The sequence below is a fragment of the Dipodomys spectabilis genome, unplaced genomic scaffold (genome assembly GCF_019054845.1).
Source record: "Dipodomys spectabilis isolate Male_0828 unplaced genomic scaffold, ASM1905484v1 ptg000176l, whole genome shotgun sequence".
NCBI lineage: Eukaryota > Metazoa > Chordata > Mammalia > Rodentia > Heteromyidae > Dipodomys > Dipodomys spectabilis.
Genome location: NW_024870853.1, coordinates 5867371 through 5889511, shown reverse-complemented (window position 1 = coordinate 5889511; position 22141 = coordinate 5867371). Strand labels below are relative to the sequence as shown.

The 22141-nt window shown below is 37.6% G+C and overlaps 1 long non-coding RNA gene across 1 annotated transcript; it reads right to left on the bottom strand.

Annotated features, from left to right (window-relative positions):
• Positions 1-734: 734 nt before the first annotated feature.
• Positions 735-18490, bottom strand: LOC122120598. Its single transcript, XR_006149752.1, has 3 exons — positions 18429-18490; positions 2295-2299; positions 735-756 (listed from the first exon to the last, which is right to left on the bottom strand). It is a non-coding gene; the product is annotated as an uncharacterized LOC122120598 (long non-coding RNA).
• Between the last annotated feature and the right edge of the window lie 3651 nt (positions 18491-22141).

The window sequence follows — 22141 nt, the reverse complement described above, 5'->3', positions numbered from 1 at the left end:
GAGAAGAAACCCTACTGCACTGTTGGTGGGAAATGTAAACTAGTATAACCACTCTGGAAGGAAGTTTGGAGTTTTCTCAAAAAATTAAACATAGAACTTCTCTATGACCCAGCCATACCACTCTTGGGCATCTACCCACAGCATCACAAGTCAGGATACAGTAAAGACACTTGCACATCCCTGTTCATTGCTGCATTATTCACAATAGCCCTACAACAAATGAGTGGATCAATAACATGTGGTATATATACACAACAGAATTTTTTGCATCCATTTGGAAGAATAAGATTAAGTCATTTGCAAGGAAAAGATCTAGAACAAATCATTCCAAGCTCAGAGAAATAATAATTGGTGTGTATGTTTTCTCTCATATGTGAAAGCAAAATCTAAAATGTAACTGTATATGATAACCTACATGGTACTGTAGGCATTCACACACAATCAGATTAGAGGAGGATACCTTTAGTGGAGGAACCCAGAGGTGTAATTTCGCTGAACATTTAAAATACTATTTACTGAAATGAACTCTAAAAGATGGAACTCTGGGTTTGTTGTTGTTGTTATTGTCATTGGTGGTGTTAGTTTTTGGTTTTACATTTTTTTCCCTTTGGAAGAGGGGGGAAGAAGCACAGAAAAGGAGAAAGGAAAGGTGAACAAATTCAATTATGCTATTCAGCATACACTATGTGGAAAATAACCTATGCAACTTATGGGCAAGGGGGAACTGGGGGAAAGTAAAGGAAGAGGTGATATTGTCTAAAGAAAAATATGTATTCATTACCTGACTTATGGAATGGTAGCCCCTCTGTACAGAACCCTAATAGTAACAATAAAATTACTTTTTTATCTATTTTTATTGTGAAAATACTGTACAGAGGGGTTACAATTACATAGGCAAGACAATGCGTACATTTCTCATCAAGCATTGTAGCCTCCTCCTTTGTTTCACCTTCCCATCCCTTCCCATCTCCCCCCCCCCTTCACCCCCCCACCAAAGTTGTAAAGTTCGTTTGTCTCATTGTGGCAATAGTTCCACCTGTATCCCTATTTAAATGATTTGTTTTTTTTCCCTTCCCATCCACAATTTATAACAACATCAAATTCAGTGAAAGCAGAGGTTATACCGTGGGGGAGTTACATACAAATCAACAAAGAAATAATCTTATAATTGTGTTAGAAACAATCGCATGAAAGAAAAAAAAAACATTTGAATATATAAAAAGGGCTGGAGATATGGTTCTGCAACTGAATGCCTACCTGGCAAACTTCAAACCTCACTATTGCCAAAAACAGAAAAGGAAAGGAAAAGCACAAACAAGCAATACTTGCCAAAAAAAGAGTACATAACTACATAGGATGAAAATATTTGATAAATAAGAGAAACCAGGTACAACACCACACATTAGAAAAATGATAAACGAAAAAATGTAACTAAATTAAGCCTAAATGCATTAAAAGATGAAATCAGTTAGGTGCCCATGGCTCACGCTTATAATCTTTTCAGCTCATCAGGCTAATATATGAGAATTGAAGTTCAAAGCCAGCCCAGGTAAGAAAGTCTGAGATTTATCTCCAATTAACTACAAAAAAAACCCAGAAGTGGAGTTGTGGCTCAAATAGTATAGTGCTTGCTAGATTTGAGAAAATAAATAAATAAATAAATAAAAAAGATCATGGATACCTTCCAGGCCCTGATGTCAAACCACAGGACAAGCACACACAGAGAAAGGTGAAATCAGTTGTATAAAAATGTATATCAAGCCAGGCACCAGTGGCTCAAGCCTTTAATCCTAGCTACTCAGGAGGCTCAGATCTGAGGATCGTGGTTCAAAGCCAGCCTGGGCAGGAAGCTCCATCAGACTCATATCTTCAATAAGTCACTCAGAAAACCAGAAGTGGTGCTGTGGCTCAAGTGGTAAAGCGCTCACCTTCAACTAAAGAGCTGAGAGATGGCACCCAGGCCCAGAGTTCAAGCCCCACGACTGAAAAAAAATCTATATCAAATTCCAAAGTAAAAACTATAATTAAAAATATCAGGATCAGATATATTTCAGTCCACTCCTAGGCAAGACACATGAGCAGGAAGAGATCTCTGTGACACAAACATATAGTGATGGCTGAAAGCTATGTGTGAAGTTGGAACAGGGGAAGAAGAGTTGACATCCAGGCAACTCTTAAAGTTGAAAAAAAAAAACAGATCTTAATCCTAAAATACTTTAGAAGCTTGTGTCATTCTGATAGTAGCAACATCAATAATAAAATTAGGAGCCAGCTCGAATCCTGAATAAACTCACCCAAACTTTTACATGCTATTCCAAGTCAACAGAAGAGTCATACACATTTTCAGATATGTAATATGCTAAAAGGGTCTAGTGGCAAAGGATACTACATATATGACCAGATGGGCAATTTCAGCAGAAAACTGGATACTGTTTGAGTCAAATGGGACCACAGTCCAGGAAATATAAATGCAATTACAAATAATGGAGAGAATGCACAGACCAACTGAGGACACAAACACAGACAGATTTGAGGACATCAGAGGAAGCATTCAATTAGTGATCAATTTATCTTTAGTTTTTTTTTTTTTTTTTGGTCCGGTCCTGGGGTCTGAACTCTGGGCCTGGGCGCTGTCCCTCAGCTCTTCAGCTCAAGGCTAGCGCTCTACCACTTGAGCCACAGCGCCACTTCCGGCTTTTTTCTTTCTGCTTATGTGGGGCTGAGGAATCGAACCCAGGGCCTCAAGCATGCAAGGCAAGTGCTCTACCACTGAGCCACCTTCCCAGCCCCAATTTATCTTTACTTTTATCATCTGCTATTGCTAGACCTGGATTCTGGTTTCAAAGACAGAAACATACAAGTGCACAGAATATGCTGAAACAAAGAGCTCCTGGAGAAGTTAAGTTTTACTTTTTTTTTGGTCAGTCTTGGAGCTTGAATTCTGAGCCTGGGCATTGTCCCTGAGCTCTTCAGCTCAAGGCTACCATCCTATCACTTGAGCCATAGCTCCACTTCCAGTTTTCTGGTAGTTAATTGGAGATGAGTCTCACTGACTTTCCTACTTGGGATGGCTTTGAACTGCGATCCTCAGATCTGACCCTCCTGAGTAGCTAGGATTACAGGCGTGAGCCCCCACTGTACTATACTATACTAAGAAGATAGATAAAGATTGCTAAGAGGCACTAGGGAAAATGTCCAGGTGAATCTTTTAAATTCTTTCTCTAGATCTTCTTTTGCATCTCAGATCTCCATGCAGTTGAAGTGACACAGAAAGGAATAATGTGTGTCTGGAAAGTCCTAGAACTTTGAGGGAAGACAATCACTCTTTCTGACCACAGGTGCTAAGATCTTAAGATCAATGGACAAATTCCAATAGCCTTTCTTCCTCTGTGTCTGCTTCTCTCTCTCTCCCTCTCTCTTTCCTCTCTGCTTGAATGCACAAATAGTTCCAAGAAGGATATGAAGAGAGATTATGGCTCAGAGCTGGAAAAATTAATCACTGAGAGAGGAGAGATGTAAAGAACAATGCTGTATATTCATACATGAACTTCTGACTTCATTTCCCTGCTAGCCAGGCATGTTTATTACTGTGCCAGTACCTAGAGACCTGAGCTACAGGTTAGAATATTTCCCAGGTTTCATGTTCAACAGGTTAAAAATGACTTTAGAAAATCTAGAATCTGACAGGTACTAAAACCATAGTGCACAGGATACAGGTTACAATTTGTCAACTTGGACATAGTAGTGAATTGTCTGCTTAAAAAGATCATGCAGAACAAATCAACATTCTCCTTAGAATTTAAACAGGATTCATAATCTCATGACATAATACTCATAGTGTCCAGGATACAATCCAAGGTCATTTGGCATAGAAAAAAAGAAAATAAATGAGAGGAGAATTTTGACTTGTAAGGAAAGATAGTTGATAAATGGCAACTCTGAGAAAACACAGATGGAGGAATTAGGAGACAAATCTAGGAGACAAAAATTAGTTGACAAGGGCTGGGAAAGTGGCTCAGTGGTAGAGTGCTTGCCTTGCATGCATGAGGCCCTGGGTTCGATTCTTCAGCACCACATAAGCAGAAAAAGCCAGAAATGGTGCTATGGCTCGAGTGGTAGAGCACTAGCCTTGAGCTGAAGAGCTGAGGGACAGTGCCTAGGCCTAGAGTTCAGGCCCCATGACCACCCAAAACAAACAAAAAAAATTAGGAGACAAAAAGTCACTTAGTACCATGTATATATATGCCCAAAAAGCAAGTGGAAATACATTGCACAGATGAACAGGTAAGAAAGAAGAGGAAATATAATTACCTATTGCTGGGCATCAGTGGCTCATGCCTATAATCCTAGCTAGTCAAAAGCTGAGATCTGAGGATCAAGGTTCAAAGCTATCCTGGGGGGAAAAAAATTGAGGCTTTTATCTCGAATTAACCAGCAAAAAGCTGCAAGTGGAGCTGTAAATCAAGTGTTAGAGCTCCATCAGAAAAGCTCTTGGATAGTTCCCGGTGCCAGAGTTCAAAGTCCCACTTTCAACACATCCACAAAAAAGAAATATAGGAAAGAGCACAATGGAAATTTGATAACTGAACAAAATAAGCAAATATTTTTTAAATTACATAACAAGATCAACTGCAGAACAGAGATGAAAGAAGAAAGAGAAAAATCATTGGAAACAAAAGATAGTTCTTAGGAAACATTAATAAAATTATGAGTGTGGTAATATAAATATGGACACAGTAAAGAGAAAAGATTAAATAACAGATAGAGGCCAATTGACACAAGGCCATTTGATTTTTAAAATAATTTTATTTTGGTAAAATATATGCCTGCTTTCCTCGTACTCTCAAATTTTATTCCATTGAGTGGAGCCTTCTCATTATTATGTTAAAAAGCCTAACAATACCCTACCCTCCCTTCCCAATGAGAACCATTGAATGAAGATGCCACATTACTAAGTACCCATAGCATCCCCTAACAAGGTGTTGGAAACAGCAACTGGAAAGATGGTGGCATTCTGAGTAAGCCTGGGAGTATTTGTTTGTAGTTTAAGTTGGTGACATAGAATTTGAGGTGAGAATGTGGCATATGGAAAATTAAACTGAAAACAAGATGGTGTATTGAGTGACCTTTTGTGCCGTGTTATGGAATTTTCCGCTTACTAAATAGGTAACCTGGAATTATTGGGGGATTGTTTGTGGTGGTATTAGAGCTTGAATTGGGGACTAAGCTAATGCTCTACCTCTTGAGCCCCAAACCCCTTTTTTGCTCTAATTATTTTTCAGACAGTCTCCCATTTTTTGCTTTCAGCCAGCCTCAAAACATGATCCTATGCTCCTATGCCTACCACATAGCTAAAATTACAGACATGCTTCTCCACATCTATGCTGGTTGGTGAGATGGAGTCAGGATGTTCTAGGACAGGTGAAAAGAGTAGATGAACACCATTCCCTTTTCCAAAATGATCTGCTTCTTTGGCTGACATACAAAGAAATCCATTTTAGTATATTATGCCTGTAGTAAGGGGAGACTCAGATAGTAGCAATGAATAATAACAATGCTGTGAAGTAACTGAGGTGAATGCTGAAACAGGTGTGCTTTCTATATTTATACATTTGATGTTTTTCTGGATGAGACTGAATTAGAAAGGGAATTAGGACATGAAATTCAGAAGATCTCATAAACTATTAAATTGATGAAAGACAAAATGAAGGAATTATGTGGATGGATAGTGTCTAGTTAAACATCCTGGATAGATAATGGTGTCAGGGAAGAGGGAGAAAGAGGGTGAAAGACAGAAAGACAGAGACAGAAACAGACAGAGAGAGGAGGGGGGAATTCAAGGCCAGCTCAAGGAAAGTTAAGGACTGTCCATCTCAAAATCAAAATACAAAGAAGCAGAGATTGGGAGGACTATGATTTTAAACAGCCCGAGAAAAGAGTTAAACACATGGACCTATTTTTCCAGCTATCTGGGAAGCAGAGATAGGATGATCAGAGGCTATGAACAGCTCTAGCTAAAACATGTGAGAACCTATTTGAAAAAAATTAAAGCAAGAAAAGACTGGGGGCATACATCAAGTGGTAAAACACCTGCCTAGCAAGTAAAAGGCCTTGAGTTCAAATGCCATTACCACCATCAACTCCACAGGAAAGAGCACGTGGCACAACTAAGGAGGGAGAGTACTTACTTAGCAGGTGATAATTGCTAGGTTCAATCCCTACTATCACAAAAATAGCCATTTCAAGTCTCTCAAGTCCTCCCCCATTGCCTTAGTTTTCCCTATCCTCTCTCTTGCTTCTCCTCACCCATCAAATATTACCTGATATAGAAATAGACTTCAAGGAACTTCCTTCAGTGTCATGGGCCTAAATCTATTTTCTCTGATCCTCACTCTTAATGTATTTGTTGTCAAAAAATTTAATAATAATTTTGAGCATCCTTAGAGGAAGCCATGTTCATGTATTTACTTTTACCTCCATCTATGAATCCTAGCTCTCCTGCCCTACTCCGCTCCAGCAAATTTCTTCACATCTAGTAGTGTTAATGACTTCCAGATATTTATAGAGGACCATGTGGTCTATTTGCTCTGCTTCCTCATCAAGTATGTCTAGAGAAGCATAGCTCCTTTAATCTTTCCCTGCCAATCAGACTTTTCTACTTCATAAATCATGTCTACAGTTTCTCTCTGACTTCCTTCCCTGTGTCCTTATAATTCAGAGCTTCTGATGGCCCCATACTAACTCAGACATTCTAGGTGCCATGTCATCAAAGTCACGTCGTTCCATGACACAGTGTCTCTCAGAACACTCTTGGAAAAAACATTGGCCTCTTTCAGTTACCTTATCATATTGCAAAACCATATCTAATACGAGAAAAGCTCATCCCCACACACACACTGTTACTCAATCCCATAGAGAGCCACATGTTCACATATCTCAGGCCAAAAATAATATATGATGGCGAGCAGTGGCAATGTTGTCAGGAAGTATTCCCAAACTGACCAGAGAAGAGCTGACCATTTTTCCTCATATTTCTCTTTCTGCAAGTAAGCTAAAAATTTCTTTTCTTCTCAGTCTTCCACTTGTTATACAGCCCCTAACATGCATGCAACACCAATAATATGGTCTTTGGGTTGCTTGTGATGTACAGACTTTCCTGTTCATGATGACATTTTCCTAACTATACCCCATTTTAGGATTCATGCTACTTACACTTAAACTAGGAGATCTAACATAGTATTATTGTAGAGCAGTAGTAAGAACTTATTGGGTTCATTGCCTATTATTATTTAAAGAAAAGGAGGAGGCGCTGAGCACCTGTGCCTATGGCTCACACCTATAATCTCCTATAATCTGTACCTCCTTGGGAGGTACAGATCAGAAAGATCATGATTTGTGGACAGTCCAGGCAAAAAGTTATTGTGACCTCCATCTGAACCAGTAGGTAGATACAATGGTATGTTTGTCTCTCAGAAATGTGAGAGTCTGAGATTTAGAAGATCATTGTTACAGGCCATTCCTAGGTAAAAACTTCATGAAACCCAATTCCAATAGAAAAAGTTTGGCATAGTAACACAATCCTCCCATCTCAACTACAGCAGGAACTGTAAATAGGAAGATTGCTGTCCAAGATGGACTAGGGAAAAAGTGAAAGTTTATCTCAAAACCAACCAGCGCAAAAATAGTTGGTGTGTGATTCCAGTAGTAAATCAACTGTCTAAGGTCAAAGTCTAGTACTTCCAAAACAAAACAAAAGAAAAGGAAAAGAAGAAGGTATAGGTTACACTGTTGTTCCACTTCATGAATATAGTAAGACAAAATTCGAAAGGAGTGGTTCTGGTAATTGAAAGATCCTGATTGCTTGATATTCATTGGTACTTATTTGTAATATCAGATAGTAAAGTTGTAATAGCAAAATTAAATCATGAAAATACCCCCAGATAAGGAACTTAGTACTATGATGCATCCATAAAATGGCAATTAAGAACTTATAAGTAAATGTAGAAAGTATATACAAATTTATTAACTGAGGTACAGTAGATTCAAGGAAGAATTCAACTAGTGTAATTCTTTAGAAAGGCAAAATCAGAGTTTAGAAAAATAAAACACTAGAAAGAAGGTACTAGAAAGGGGTGGAGTGGGATCAAGGGAAAAGGAGTAGATAAATGAATAGGAAAAGGGGGAAATGCAGTAAATAATTCAATGTATTGCCTACAAAATTAAGAAGACTGAGGGGAAGGGGTAGTTAGGGGAGGGTTGGATGAGAATGTTGAAAGGGGTGACATTCATCAAGATGTATGTTTTCATAAACTGCTTTGTTAAATGGTAACTCCTATACTTAAACATAATTAAAAGTGGCAATTAAGAACAGTACCTGGTAACAGAAAAATGATATAATATTAACAGAAAAAGAAAGATATATATAAATGCTTATTTATATTTGAAAAAATCTACAAATAAAATTGTGTTTCAAAAGCCTGGTTCAAAATATGCTCAAATTCCACCAATGTTGATATTGACACAGTGGAGCTATGCATGAGTTTTCTTCTATATCCTCTTCGTCCAATTTCATATACTTCTTATAGTATTATAAAGGTAAATATGTGCTTACTTTGCTATTTTAAAAGACATATAAGGAGATAAGAACCCTACGAAATATAGCCAATAAATACTAACGGAATACCTACCTACTTTAGGTCTAGCATCTTCCGGGGCACCAGAATGGAATGAAGAACTAGTGGTGACGTTATTAAGAGGACTAAAAAGTTTTAGGGGGATCTTGAAGAATAAAGCAGACAAATGCTTACTTAAATTGAACAGGGGAACTTTTGATTTCACTTCCAGATCTCTAGGACCTCAAACCATGGATAAGATTGAACCTTAATAAACTACCACTGAAGTACAGGAAAATTCTTTGACCATCAGAGAACTTGAAATTGGTTGACAATAAGTCAGATTAACTTCTTTTTATTTTTTATTTTTAAATTATAGTATCTTTTTAAATATTATATTTATTTATTGTAAAGGTGATGTACAGAGGATTTACAGTTTCATATGTAAGATAATGAGTACATTTCTTGTTGAACATTGTTACACCCTCCCTTGTTTTTTCCTACTTTCCCACCCCCCTAACTCCCCTCCTTGCTAAGCTGTAAAGTTCATTTCCAACATAGTCTTGTGAGTATCACTGTTGCATTGGTTTGCCCTTTATCCTTTGTCTTATCATTTTGTTTTGTCCCTTCCCTTCCCCAAGTCAGATAAATGTATATACAAGACACAGGGTACCACAATCAAAAACTGACAACAGGGGAAAAATGAAAGAAAAAAGAAATAACTTCCCACAGTACATTAAAAAGAAAAAAGAAAACCCTCTTGTTTCCATATCTTGGAGTTCATTTCGATTAGCAACATTTTATATGGTCATATGTACATAGCTACTGAGCTATTGTGATCCTCTCCTAGGACCATTCCACACATGTATTAATTATTGCAAATGAGGGAAACCATTGAACCTAAAAGATACTTCTCTGAAGAGGAAATTAAATACACAATAGTCACATGATGAAATGTTCAACATCTCTGGCTATAAAAAAATGCAAATCAATACTACATTGGGATTCTATCTCACCCCAGTTAGAATGGCCATTATCAAGAAAACAAATAATAACAGATGCTGGCAGGGATGTGGCCAAGAGGGAAAAATACTACACTGTTAATTGGAATATAAATTGTTTGGACCACTCTGGAAAGCAGTATGTAGGTTCCTCAAAAGACTAAAAATAGAACTCTCCCATGATCTGGAAATCCCACTCTTGGGCATTTGCACAAAATATCACTAACAAAGGCACACTAAAGCTGCAAGCACAAATATGTTTATTGTAGCATTATTTATCATTGATAAGATATGAAACCAAAACAGATGCCCCTCAGCAGATGAGGGGCATCTGTTTTGGTTCCATATCTTAATTTTGGTTCCATATCTTAATTTTTCTCGAGATTTGTATTAGATTTCACCATATGCTGGGCACAGCTCTTTTATCCTCTTAACACCAATTCCATGACATTGTCTATTTCATTGTCTGATTTGCCCACTAGATATTGTTTCCCATGGATAGGAAAATATATCTTATATATTTCAAACAGCTTGACACATAAAGAAATAAAACCAGGACATATTTGCTACTGAAGAATATACACAAACATACATATAAATACATACATGCATACATTGTATCAAAGCACCTGGGAATACTTATTAAGCATTATATTCCTGAGCCTTTTTCAACTTGAATCTGAGGCTTTTACTTTTTCTTTTTTTGTGCCAGAGGTCCTGGAACTCAGACCTGGGTGCTCTCTCTTGGCATTTTGTTAATGGCTAGCACTTTATCACTAAAAACATACCTCCACTTCAGGTTATTTTGGTGGTTTAATTGGAAACATGAGTCACATAGATTTTTCTGCTCAGACTGGCTTTGAACTATGATCCTCAGATCTCAGACTCCTTAGTGGCTAGGATTACAGATGTGAGTCGTTGATGACCAGCTAAGGTTCTTACTTTCAACAGCATATGAATCTCTACTCATTGATACTCCTAATTCAATTAAAAAATATATCATACAATAAGGACCAAGAGTTCACATAATTTTCTGGCTCCTTTTAGAAAAGTTATAATGAAGAGAGGGACCTTCTTGGAAATGGAACTCATTGTGACAAGTCATACTTGAATTAACCACCACTTGGCAAGAAACTTCTTCACACTTACAATCTGTCACCTATTTTCTAGAGAAGACATCCTGAAAGATTGGTGCAGCATCTTGGAGAAGATTTCAGAGAATGAGGAAACTTAAACAATTATCTTTTCCATTTATATATGTGGGGAAACTGAGGTACTGAGTTAAAAAATTTTTGCCTAAATTCACAAATTGAAAGATTTATGAATGACTCCTCACTCTCAGACAAGGATAATTTCCACTTGAAAACAACAAGCCTCCATAAATTTGTTTTCTTCATACTATATGCAATTCATACTATCTGGAATCTATAAAGGTGATGGATGGATATGGGATACTACTTTCTAATACCTGTAAAGCCTACATTGGAAAAAAATACTAGTCTTCACAGAAGCACCTTATTGTAATGAAAATTGCCTGGGCATTTGACTCAGATTCAAATGTTGTGTTCAATATTTAGTAGTTCTGTCAACTGTGCAAGTTACTCAAGTTCTTTGAGACTTGTTTTGTTTAGAAAATAGTGTTGATAATAGCTTCATCTAGCTGCTACAGTAACTATGATCATATTTACAATACACCAAACATAGTCTTTGGCACATTTTGAGCACTCAGTAAATGGTTATTATTTTATAGCAAATAGTAGCCTATTGTACATACTGATACCAAACAGAGGCTTCAGTATACCGGAATCTAGTACCTGTGGAAAAATGCCAACTCCTACTTATCTTACCTCCATTATATTCTGCTTCGGTAAAGAAAAACATCCAAAAGTCATCTCTAGGCTAGTCCAATAGCCAGCTGTGTTACTGAAGAACACAGCTCCTCCTCAGAGAATTTGAAGGACAAGAGAGTTGGAAATAAGTCATCGAGATGAAAAAGACTTCTGTTCTCAAGATTTGGCCTGTGGAAAAGAATGTCAAGAAGTAACTCATAAGAGCATATCTGTGTGAATATTTAAGAGACAGTGTAATGTTGTTTACTGAATCCTGAATGAGCCTGTAAGCACACTGAAAAAAAAAACATTGTAAAAAAAGGAAAGGAAAGGAAAGGAAAGGAAAGGAAAGGAAAGGAAAGGAAAGGAAAAGAAAGGAAAACCTGGGTCTGTGACCTGGAGCTGTCTTTCATGACCTGCGTAATTTCTGGCAAGTCTCTTTATCCCAAAAGACCTCAGTTACCTCATTTTCAACTGTGAAGGCTGGGCAAGATATCAATAATAATCAGTTACATCTGTGCAGTACTTTTTAGATTACAAAGCCTCTCGTGGAATAACACCCCCTTCTAGTTCTAACTTTCTTTGACCATAAAATGAAATGACACTGATTGAGGGCAAAATGAATCAAGACACATGTGAAGAAAGCATTGGGAATGGAAGGGTTAGTGGGTGAAAAAGGGAATCCCACTGTACCCTTTTGAACAGAATAAATACAAATAATCTGAAATAACTGGTAGACAAGTTCACTCTAGAAAGTCTTTCTGTCCAAAAGACCACATGATTCTACATTTCTCTCAAAGTTTAAGAGATGACCCAAAGAATCATATCCCTTCCCCTTGCCTGGAGTATAAAAGTGAGTAAGCAAACTGATGTTGGGCATGTCATTTGGTAACTATTATAATTAGCTATCCTCTTAGCTTTGGCTATGGCTGGAGAAAATATCACCAGGAGATTGATCCTTGGGCCCTCCCTACAAGGAATCCAAAGAAACTGTCTCAATCTAACTGACCACCATGCCCTGAAGAGACACAATCTGTTTCTGAGAAAACTTCTCACACACCCTCTTGTCTTTCTCAATACTTCATCTGAAAAATGCCAGCTAGGCTTGAGGACTAAGAAGCAACAGCTGGAACTAGCAATAGAATCTCGAGCATCAGAACTAGGCCAGGTCTCAGAGGAGTTGCAGGAGTCCCTTTCCATCCCTCTGTGATCTGCGCTGGGATAACACATTGGGCATTTGCAGGATTGCAGACCCTGAATATAGCCCCCAAACTACATTTTATATCCTTTTTTCCTCTCAGTAACCTGACTGCTTCTGTTTGCTTGTTTATGATTCTGCTGAGAGACCTAGAGACAAAGCAAGGGATAAATGAAAAGATGTGTTCATGTTGGGCTCAGTGTTCCTAGGAATGTGTTCAGCAGAGTTTGTCAGAAGGATGTTCCAGTGCTGCAGCAGAAGCCTGACATGGAGCTCTAGAGAGGAAAAAGGAAGCCAGCTCAAACTGGGTCTGGAGTCTGCATTACTCCTCAGCTTTCTCATTGGAAAATATAGCCACAAATCTCAGTTGACAGAAGGATTCAATAAGACAACAAATGTAATCAGAGTTCCTAAGTTGATACTCAATGGGGGCTCATATTCATGAAACACAGATAAACATTCAACACAGCTTCCCAGAAAACAGTAGAATATTTTCTAGGAACTAGAGATGCCTAGTTCAATGCCTGGCACCTAATAATTGCTCAATAAATATATATAGGTTGAATGACTGTCCTAGGTCGGCTGTTCATGTTTTATGTGACCCTAGGGAAGTCTATTATCCTTTCTGCTCCTCAGTTCTCCTATCTGTAAAATGAAGACAAACACATCTGCCAAAACTACCCCCATGAAATAATTGGGGAACCCAAGAAAACTAATATGGAAGTAAATAGTGTGTATTTGTGTTGCATTTAGAAAGCCTTATTCAAAGAAAGCTTCTCAAAGAATGCTGTACACTTCAGATCTATTGATTTCGCTCCAGTTATGAGGTGATAAGAGATAATAATCTGGGGAAGCAGGTCAATTAGGATCTGAACTTCTTTATTTTTCAATCTTTCTCTGATGTGTGGGGAAAACTGACCCTTATCGATAACTATGAAGTACCTCACAACACAAATACATTACCCTCATGCCTCCTTAGCTGTTTTATACATACCTGAAAGGCAGTACAGCACATATCTGGGGGACATATATTCAAGTCTAGGCTATATCACATACTTTATGCATGACTAAGGGCAAATCACTAAATCACTCCTTTCTTGATCTGAATATGCAGATGGTACCACCAGTACCTGCCCTGTAGATTATTATGCAGTTTAAGAGTTAAGATGTGAAACTCTGTCTAGACGTGTGCCTGGCACAGAGTAAACACTATAAAAAGGCACTGTTGGCTATTATTAATGTTAGCAATGCCATCCATTTAGGAGTGTGGCATGAGAATTCCTTTTTTTTTAAGTCTCCGCTCTTCTGACCCCTGGGAATCATTTTAATGACTGTTGTTCCACAAACTTCAGGTTCTCCAACTCTGTTATGACTTTTTAAGCCACTGCCTGTTTGCAGTTATAAAGCAAACAACTTTACAACCATACCACCCAGTCTTTTCTGACTTCCCTCATTGCTCTTTCTTGAATGAATACCAAAGTTAGTATACAACATAACTACCAAATAAAACCTCCTGGGAAAGCTCTGAAACACCAACTCGTCCATATTTTACAAGAAACTACTCAGAGGTAATGAAATCCACACCAAAGAAACTATTCGGCATCTTGTTGTTTTCATTGTACTTTCTCCTGCCTTAGAAAGCTCCCTCTTTCTGTTTGCTATCAAAAATGTGTCATTCTCAGGCAGAATTGGAAAGCAAGGTCAAAGAGCAAGGAGATAGAAAAAAAAGGGAGGGTAATGCATCAAACCAGGACTGGTTGGCAACACTACATGTTGACAAGATGATGATCTACTTCAAAAAACCTTACGTCAATTCTGGCATTGAACCTTGTCCCACAGCCCACAACACAGAATTGAGATTAGACCCACATCATTACACTGCAACACACCTTCGAAATCATTCTATTAATGCCTCCCTATATCAAGAGACAGACTAACTGGGGTGCACAGAAGGACTTCAATGATTAAACAGTAGATCCGAGACACTGGTTTTAACCACTTCACAAACACTGAACTCCATTCTGCATAAAGCACCTTGTTAGCTTCTTAACCTGTTTCATGTCACTTAATTTTTAGGACATCTCTGTGAGGTAGAACTCCATAGAAATGCCAAAAGAACCCCATGTTCTAGAAGAACAACTGAGATTCAGAGAGTGAGAGTCCTGATTCAGATTACACTGTCAATACCCAAATAGCTTCCTTACATAGCAAAGTGTTCTCCAGCACATCACAATGTCTCAATAAGGGAAGAACATTGACCCTGAACACCTCTTTTGTGAGGGTCTAGATGGAAATCAAAATTCATAGCTACAAACTGCACCTCTAAATAAAGGAAGTAATTGGACCAGTCATTGCCTACAGAAGTCCAGCCAGCTACCAGAACACATTTGATAGGTAAATAATTCACACATTCTAATCTGGGAATTTGCAAATACTCTACTAAGGAACACTTACAGTAGAATCACCTGGGAGGCTGATTAAGCATGGAAATACCTCCCTAATCTAGATTTGCTAAATTAGAATATCCCTAAGGAGAAGTGAGAGGCACTAGTCTAACAAATATATCAAGCCTGAATATTGAAATATTAGAATCATGGCCTTGACAAAATAAGTCTGGATAGCTTTCCTGAAGAATGAGTATGAATATCAGACAAAACAAGGCATAATGCTCTGTGAACTAAAAATGAGTCCTTCAGCTAAGTGCCAGTGGCTCATCCCTGTAATCCTGCCTACTCAGGAGACTGAGATCTGAGAATTACAGTTCAAAGAGAGGTAGCTTGAGCAGGCAAGTTCATGAGAATATTATCTCCAATAAACTACCAAACAGTCAGAGGTGAATCTGTGGCCCAGGGTGAGTACTGGCCAGCCTGTGTATAAAATCTTTAGAGAGGATGGATGAGACTGAAAAGAAGGTGTAGATTACTGAGCACATTTCCTAGCCCAGAACCATCCAGGCCTGGCTTTGTTCGTCTTACTGATAAATTTGAGGCACTAGGTCAGGAGACAGGACTCTCTTGCTTGGAATAGGAGTTGCCCCAAGGACTGCACAGCTGCAGTCTTATCTGGTCTTTAAGAACAAAGATAGAAACTGAGTGTGTAAAAACACCTGGGTTACAGGCTGTGGTAACATTACCCAAACATTTACTCTGGATCTGAGAAATGTGTTATGGTCATTATTACTACATTTATTTAATTCTTCCAATTGCTCCTGAGAAGATAAAACATTAAAAATTTCAAAAATTGTGACATCATCTGGAATGTGGTAGAGCTGGAGTTTGAATTCAATTATGCCAGACTCCAAAGTACACAGATTTGTGTGTGCATATGTGTGTGTGTGTGTGTGTGTGTGTGTGTGTGTGTGTGTGTGTGTGTGTGTGTCGGTTGTGGGGCCTGAATTCTGGGCCTGGGTGCTGTCCCTCAGCTCTTTAGCTCAAGGCTACCACTCTACCACTTGAGCCACAGCGCCACTTCCAGATTTTTTCTTTTTGCTTATGTGGTGCTGAGGAATCGAACCCAGGGCCTCATGCATGCAAGGCAAGCACTCTACCACTGAGCCACCTTCCCAGCTCCAAGGTGCATAGATTTTATTTTATTTTTTTTTTTATTGTAAAGCTACTATACAGAGGGTTACAGTTACATGAGTGAGGTTATGAGTACACTTCCTCTTGAACATTGTTACCCCCTCCATTGTTTTCCCCCTACCATCCCCTCCCTCCCTCCCTTCCCCGAGGTTCTTTTTTTTTTTTTTGATTGTGATTAAATGATTACATAATTTCAAAGTCACAAGTTCATTCTAACTTCCCTGGAGCAAATTGTCTACCACAGTCTATAATATATAACAGTGTTCACATGTTATATACCATATTTGTGATCAGCAGCATGAGGATATTTAGTAGTGGTTCAACCAGATGAGCGGGAGTTCTTTGTTTCTTAAGTCCTGTTAGTTTTGTCGTATCACCTAACCTTTTGGATTTAGCATCCACTTATGAGGGAGACCATGTACCGTTTGTCTCTTCGTTCTTGGCTTACCTCGCTCAACATGATTCCTTCTAGCTCCATCCATTTCCCTGCAAATGCCATTATTTTGTCATTTCTAATGGCTGCATAATATTCCATTGTGTATAGATACCACAATTTTTGGATCCATATATCTGGCCACTACCATTCCTTCCTCTTTGGGTTTCTATGTGTGTGTGGCTGCAGGAAAATCATGTTATTTTTCTGGGTATTAATGTTCGGATCTCTTAACTGGAGGTATTCATTTATATCTCACAAGATTATTATAAAGACTGGAAAGAATATATAAAGAGTTCCTCAGCAGAATCAGTACTCAATATTTTAGCCATATTACTGGACTGTAATGTAATTTTAATTATATGGTTTGAACACATATGATCACTGTTGCATTCCCCCCTTTAGATAAGAAGCATAACAGAATAGTCCAATCCCCCATATTTCTTTTCTGGATAAGACATTTCAAGATTATCTCAGGATTTGTTGGAATACCCAAAGTCAACTCTTGAAGATATACTTAATAACTCACCTTGTGTTGGAACGCAGCAAGAATTTTTCTTGGAACATTCTCAACATTAAAACAGGACTGCTGGGTCATAGGGGATCTTTATGAGTAGTCTTTTGAGGAACATCCATACTGCTTTTCAGAGTGGTTGAACAAGTTTACACTTCCACCAACAGTACAGTAAGGTTACATTTTGGCTACATCCCTACCAGCATCTGTTGTTATTAGATCTCTTGATTATAGCCATTCTAACTGGGGTGAGGTGGAATGTCAATATTGTTTTGCTTGGCATTTCTTTATGGCCAGAGAATTGAGCATTTCTTCATGTGTCTATTAGCCATTCTTATTTCCTCTTCAGAGAAATCTCTCTTAAGTCTTTAGCCCACTTGTTAATTGGGTGATTGATTCTTTGAGGATTTGTTTGGGGGGATTCAATTTTTTGAGTTGTAAGTATATTTTAGATATGAAGCCTTTGTCTGTTGTATGGCTAGTGAAGATCTACTCCAAATCCATGGGCTTCTCACTTCTGAGTATTTACTCAAATGATCACAAACAAAGCCATAATAAAGCTACCAGCACACCTATGTTTATTGCAGCATTATTTACCATAGCTAAGATATGGAACCAATCCAGATGCTCCTCAGTAGATGAATGGATCAAAAAATATGATATGTATATATACACACACACACATATATAATGGAATTCTATGTTTCCATCAGAAAAAACTGACACTACCTCATTTGTTAAGAAATGGAAAGTCTTGGAAACAAATTATATTAAATAAAGTAAGCCAGACCCAAAGAAATATAGGTCCCATGGATTCCCTTATAATGCAATTATTAGTATACATCTAGCATGATCTTATCAAATGAGCAGAAAAGCTCAAAATCTATATAAGATGATGCTAAGCAAAATGAACCCCAAGACAGGGATACAAAAGTTCCTTCTTTGTTAATGTTGTTGTTTTAAATGTACTATGTGATTTTCTTTTGGTACTTTTGTGTGTTCTTCCCCCTATGGTACATCTCCTGCTGTCACTGTATTTGATTTTGGTAGTCTGCATCTTGTACATGCATTTATATAATTTGGGGAGGCAAGGGAATTAACAAAATGCTAAAATAAGGACACAGGATTATCCATTGCAACAATGAGACTCACAAGACACTATGTTGGAAATGAACTTTACAACTTCAGGGAGTGAGTGGGCTAGGAGGGGAGGGAAGGGATAATAGGAGAAAAAGCAAAGAAGGAGTAACAATGCTCAACAAGAAATGTACTCATTACCTTACTCATGTAACTGTAACCCCTCTGTACAGCATCTTTACAATAAAAAAAAAACAGGAGGACTCAGTATTCCTTTGGTATCCAAAGCATACTAATTCCTTGAATGAGCAGTAATTACTCCTAAAATTTCAGTATCTTTCTCAGGGCAGGTACGCACTAACATTTATTGAACAATAAATGGATAATATTTTTTCTCAGTATCCATACTTGAATTCAGAGTCTTGTGTCCTCTTGGCTTGCTTGCTATTGGTCAAACTCTACCATTTAAGCCATGCTGTCAGCCTTGGTTTTTGCTGATTGATTAGAGATGAAGTTCCAAAGACATTTCTGCCTGGGCTGTCTTTGACTCTTAATCCCCCAGATCTCAGCACCATCCTAAAAATGTAAATCTTGATGAAGACTTGGAAGTGTAGATTTGAACATGGCTATTAACCTGACTATTTGCTACCATATCACCTAAGAAATGCATTAAAAATGCAGCCTTCTTGTAGCCCATACACAACAGAAAGACAAACAAGCTTTCTTTCAAATTCATGAAAGGATTTTTGGAAGGACAAGTAAGTTGTCAGAAGACTCACCTAGTGATTGCCTATCACCTTGAAATTCACAAGTCTATACTGCATGATATGATGCTCAGATGAACAGGCCAATGGAGAGACTGACTCTCTACCTGTTTAAAAAAGCTGACTGATAACAAGTAGATGCTGAAGATAAGAAAAGCAGAGAGTAAAAGGATATGAAAGGAATATTTAAAACACCTAGGTAGAGGAACCCCAAATCTGTATCAGAAGCATAGGACATATAGGTATTAGAACATTTTCTGAAAGAAGGTTGTTACTTGATAGTGTTTACTTTCATATTGGTATATTAGTCATCAGTAAAGTTTCTCAAAAGTCCTTGGTTTGAAATTTCCCTTGAATACACACATACAGCTAAACCAGAATTCAATAAATTTTCACCATAACTCCTCCAATATTTACACATATTTATGAGGGACAATGCAATGTTTTTGACTCACATCATACATAGTTAAGGTAGTTAGCATATACATGTCTTTAAACTTTGGTTATTTATGGTAAGTACATTCAAACACATATATTCTAACCTGAGATTTATAATGCAGTGCTGTGCATCAGATTCATCCTACAGCACCAACTGATACCAAACTTTTCTTAATTGTGACATTATACCTATTGATCAAATTCTCCACATGATCTCTCTTTTATCCATTCTCAGGATTTAGAAATCATTTTTATACTTTTAACTTTTACTATTAGATTGCATATATGCATTAAGAGTAAAGTCATGTTGTACTTACCTTTCTTGGATTGACTTACTTTATTTACCTTAATGTTTACCAGTCCTTCAAATGGACTAAGTTGCCTTAATATTCAGAAGTTTATGCTTTTTCTGGCTCACTACTATTCCTATGTGTCTCTGTGTGTTTATGTGTATGTCTCTGTGTATGAGTGTACATTTTCTTTATCTATTTATCCCTTGATGGACAGGGTTGAGCTAGATTTAGTAATTGTAAATAGTGCTATGATAAACATGGGAGTGCTGGTGTCTCTTTAACATGCCACTTTTATTACATTTGGGTCTCTGTTTTCCACTATACATTCCCACTAATAGTGTATAAAACTTGCTTTTTCTCCACATTCTCACAAGTATTTGGTATAGTTTTTGTGTTATGTTTGTAAAAAAAAAAATCCATTGTTTTTAAGAAACATCCAGGCTAAATTGGATGATCAGTTAGGTTTGTGAGTCACTGAGAGAATACTGAGATGGTTACTACCACAAAATTTAGAGGAACATATTTTTGTTCTAATAAACATTCTTCTCATTCAGAAATTAAATATATAGAAGAAATATAAAGACAGAGTCAAATAGACACCAGAAAATATTCCATGCGTATCTAGAAATTTTCTTTGTCATAAAGGTAATATTCCAGATGATTATTAATGGTACAGTAAGAAATGCAAGATAAAAATTAAAGAGTAAGAACTCCTTTATTAGGAAGATTTATAACCAGGAAACATGATATTTAATGACATATTTACTGTATAAAAAATTAAAATGGAACTTAAAAATAAACAACAGACTAGGAGACTCAACTTCTAATGTCATTAATGGAGAAACAATATGTATAGTAAGCAAGGAGACCTTAGGAATAAAAACAAATAAAAAGTAAAACAACAGTTCATAAAAAGAACAATTACAACTGTCCACTTAGCATAGGAGAAGCTCTGTCAAACTCCAAATCAAGAAAGTACAAATTAAATCAAGGAATTATTATATTTAATACATCAGATTGGCACAGATTTTAAAGAATAACATCCAGTGATCATAAATATACAGGGCAATCTGTTGATAGACCTCTCAGGAAGAATGACCAAATGTAGAATATTTAAAATATTTATCTTGACTTCGAAATTGCAGAATATTTAAAAATGAGCAACATATATTTTATGTAAAGGAACAAAAAGCTCCGGAAGGATACAAACTAGTTAGAAAATATAACCTGCTTCTGAAGAGAAAATTGGAATTGGTGTGAGAAAGGAGTTTAAGATTTCCTTCACTATTTACCCTCTATATGTCTGTTGGAAACGCAAATATGTGAAATATGTATGAAGTGGTGAGAATATATTAAACACAAATAAGTACTAACTTTGTGGTTTGTTTGCTTGTTTGTTGGTGGTTCTAGGGTTTGAACTCAGAGTTTCATGCTTGTTAGAAAGGTACTCCATCCCTTTGAGTCATGCTCCAGCTACACACGTGCTTTATTTGTTTATACTACTTAAAATTCTCAGTGTGCAGATACCCCTTTAATAATTAAAACTGCAGAGAGCAGCATCAGTAAGATGGCTGAATACAATGATGCCTTTTGTGTCCCTTCATGTCAACCATATAATGCCATTTTTAGAAAAAAAAATGCCTTTACAAAAGCTTTGGGATGTAGGCTAAGGTGGCAAAACCCCATTTGAGACTAAAGCTAAGAGGAGACATTTTGAGAAGTCAAGTCCCACACCAAGGTGGCAGCTTCACTTCCCATGATCCTGGCTCCAAACATAGAAATGGTGCCATCTGCTTCAGGGCTTGGACATAGTCCTGCTTGGCAATGAGATCATCCATTAAAGGGCCTAGGAGTAGTGTCACCTACCTATGCTTTGGGGAACTGGCTCATTGATGTCAGTCTCTTCTGTAGCCTGAAGCAGCCCATGACCTGCCTCCAGCCTCTCTCAATAGTAGTTCAGAAACAACCTTGTCTGCAGATTCCTAACTGGTGGAAGACATGTCTGTCCATAACCCCTCAAAGCAGGCCAACTAACTAAAATTTTGCAGTAAATTCTGAAATGATCCTGTAACTCAGCTTTGCCCTCTTTCCGCTATGATATGGGTAGGATCCTGCCTGGCTACTGAGATACTTATCAATCTGAGACACACAAGTTGAGACTATCAACCTTAGTCCCATGGTAGAAATTGAACAGCCTTGTATCTTGGTTCTTTCAATTCCCAGATGTAGTCTAGGGCACCTCTATCTTGTTCAAAGAGCCACAGAAAGGTACGGTTGTCAGCGCCCTCTGAACTTCACTCACTAAGCTCATTCTGCAAACCTGTGTGTCTTGTTAACCAAGGGTAGTCTGTTCACCCAATATCGCCAATGAGCAACAAAAATCCTCAACAAAATACTAGTG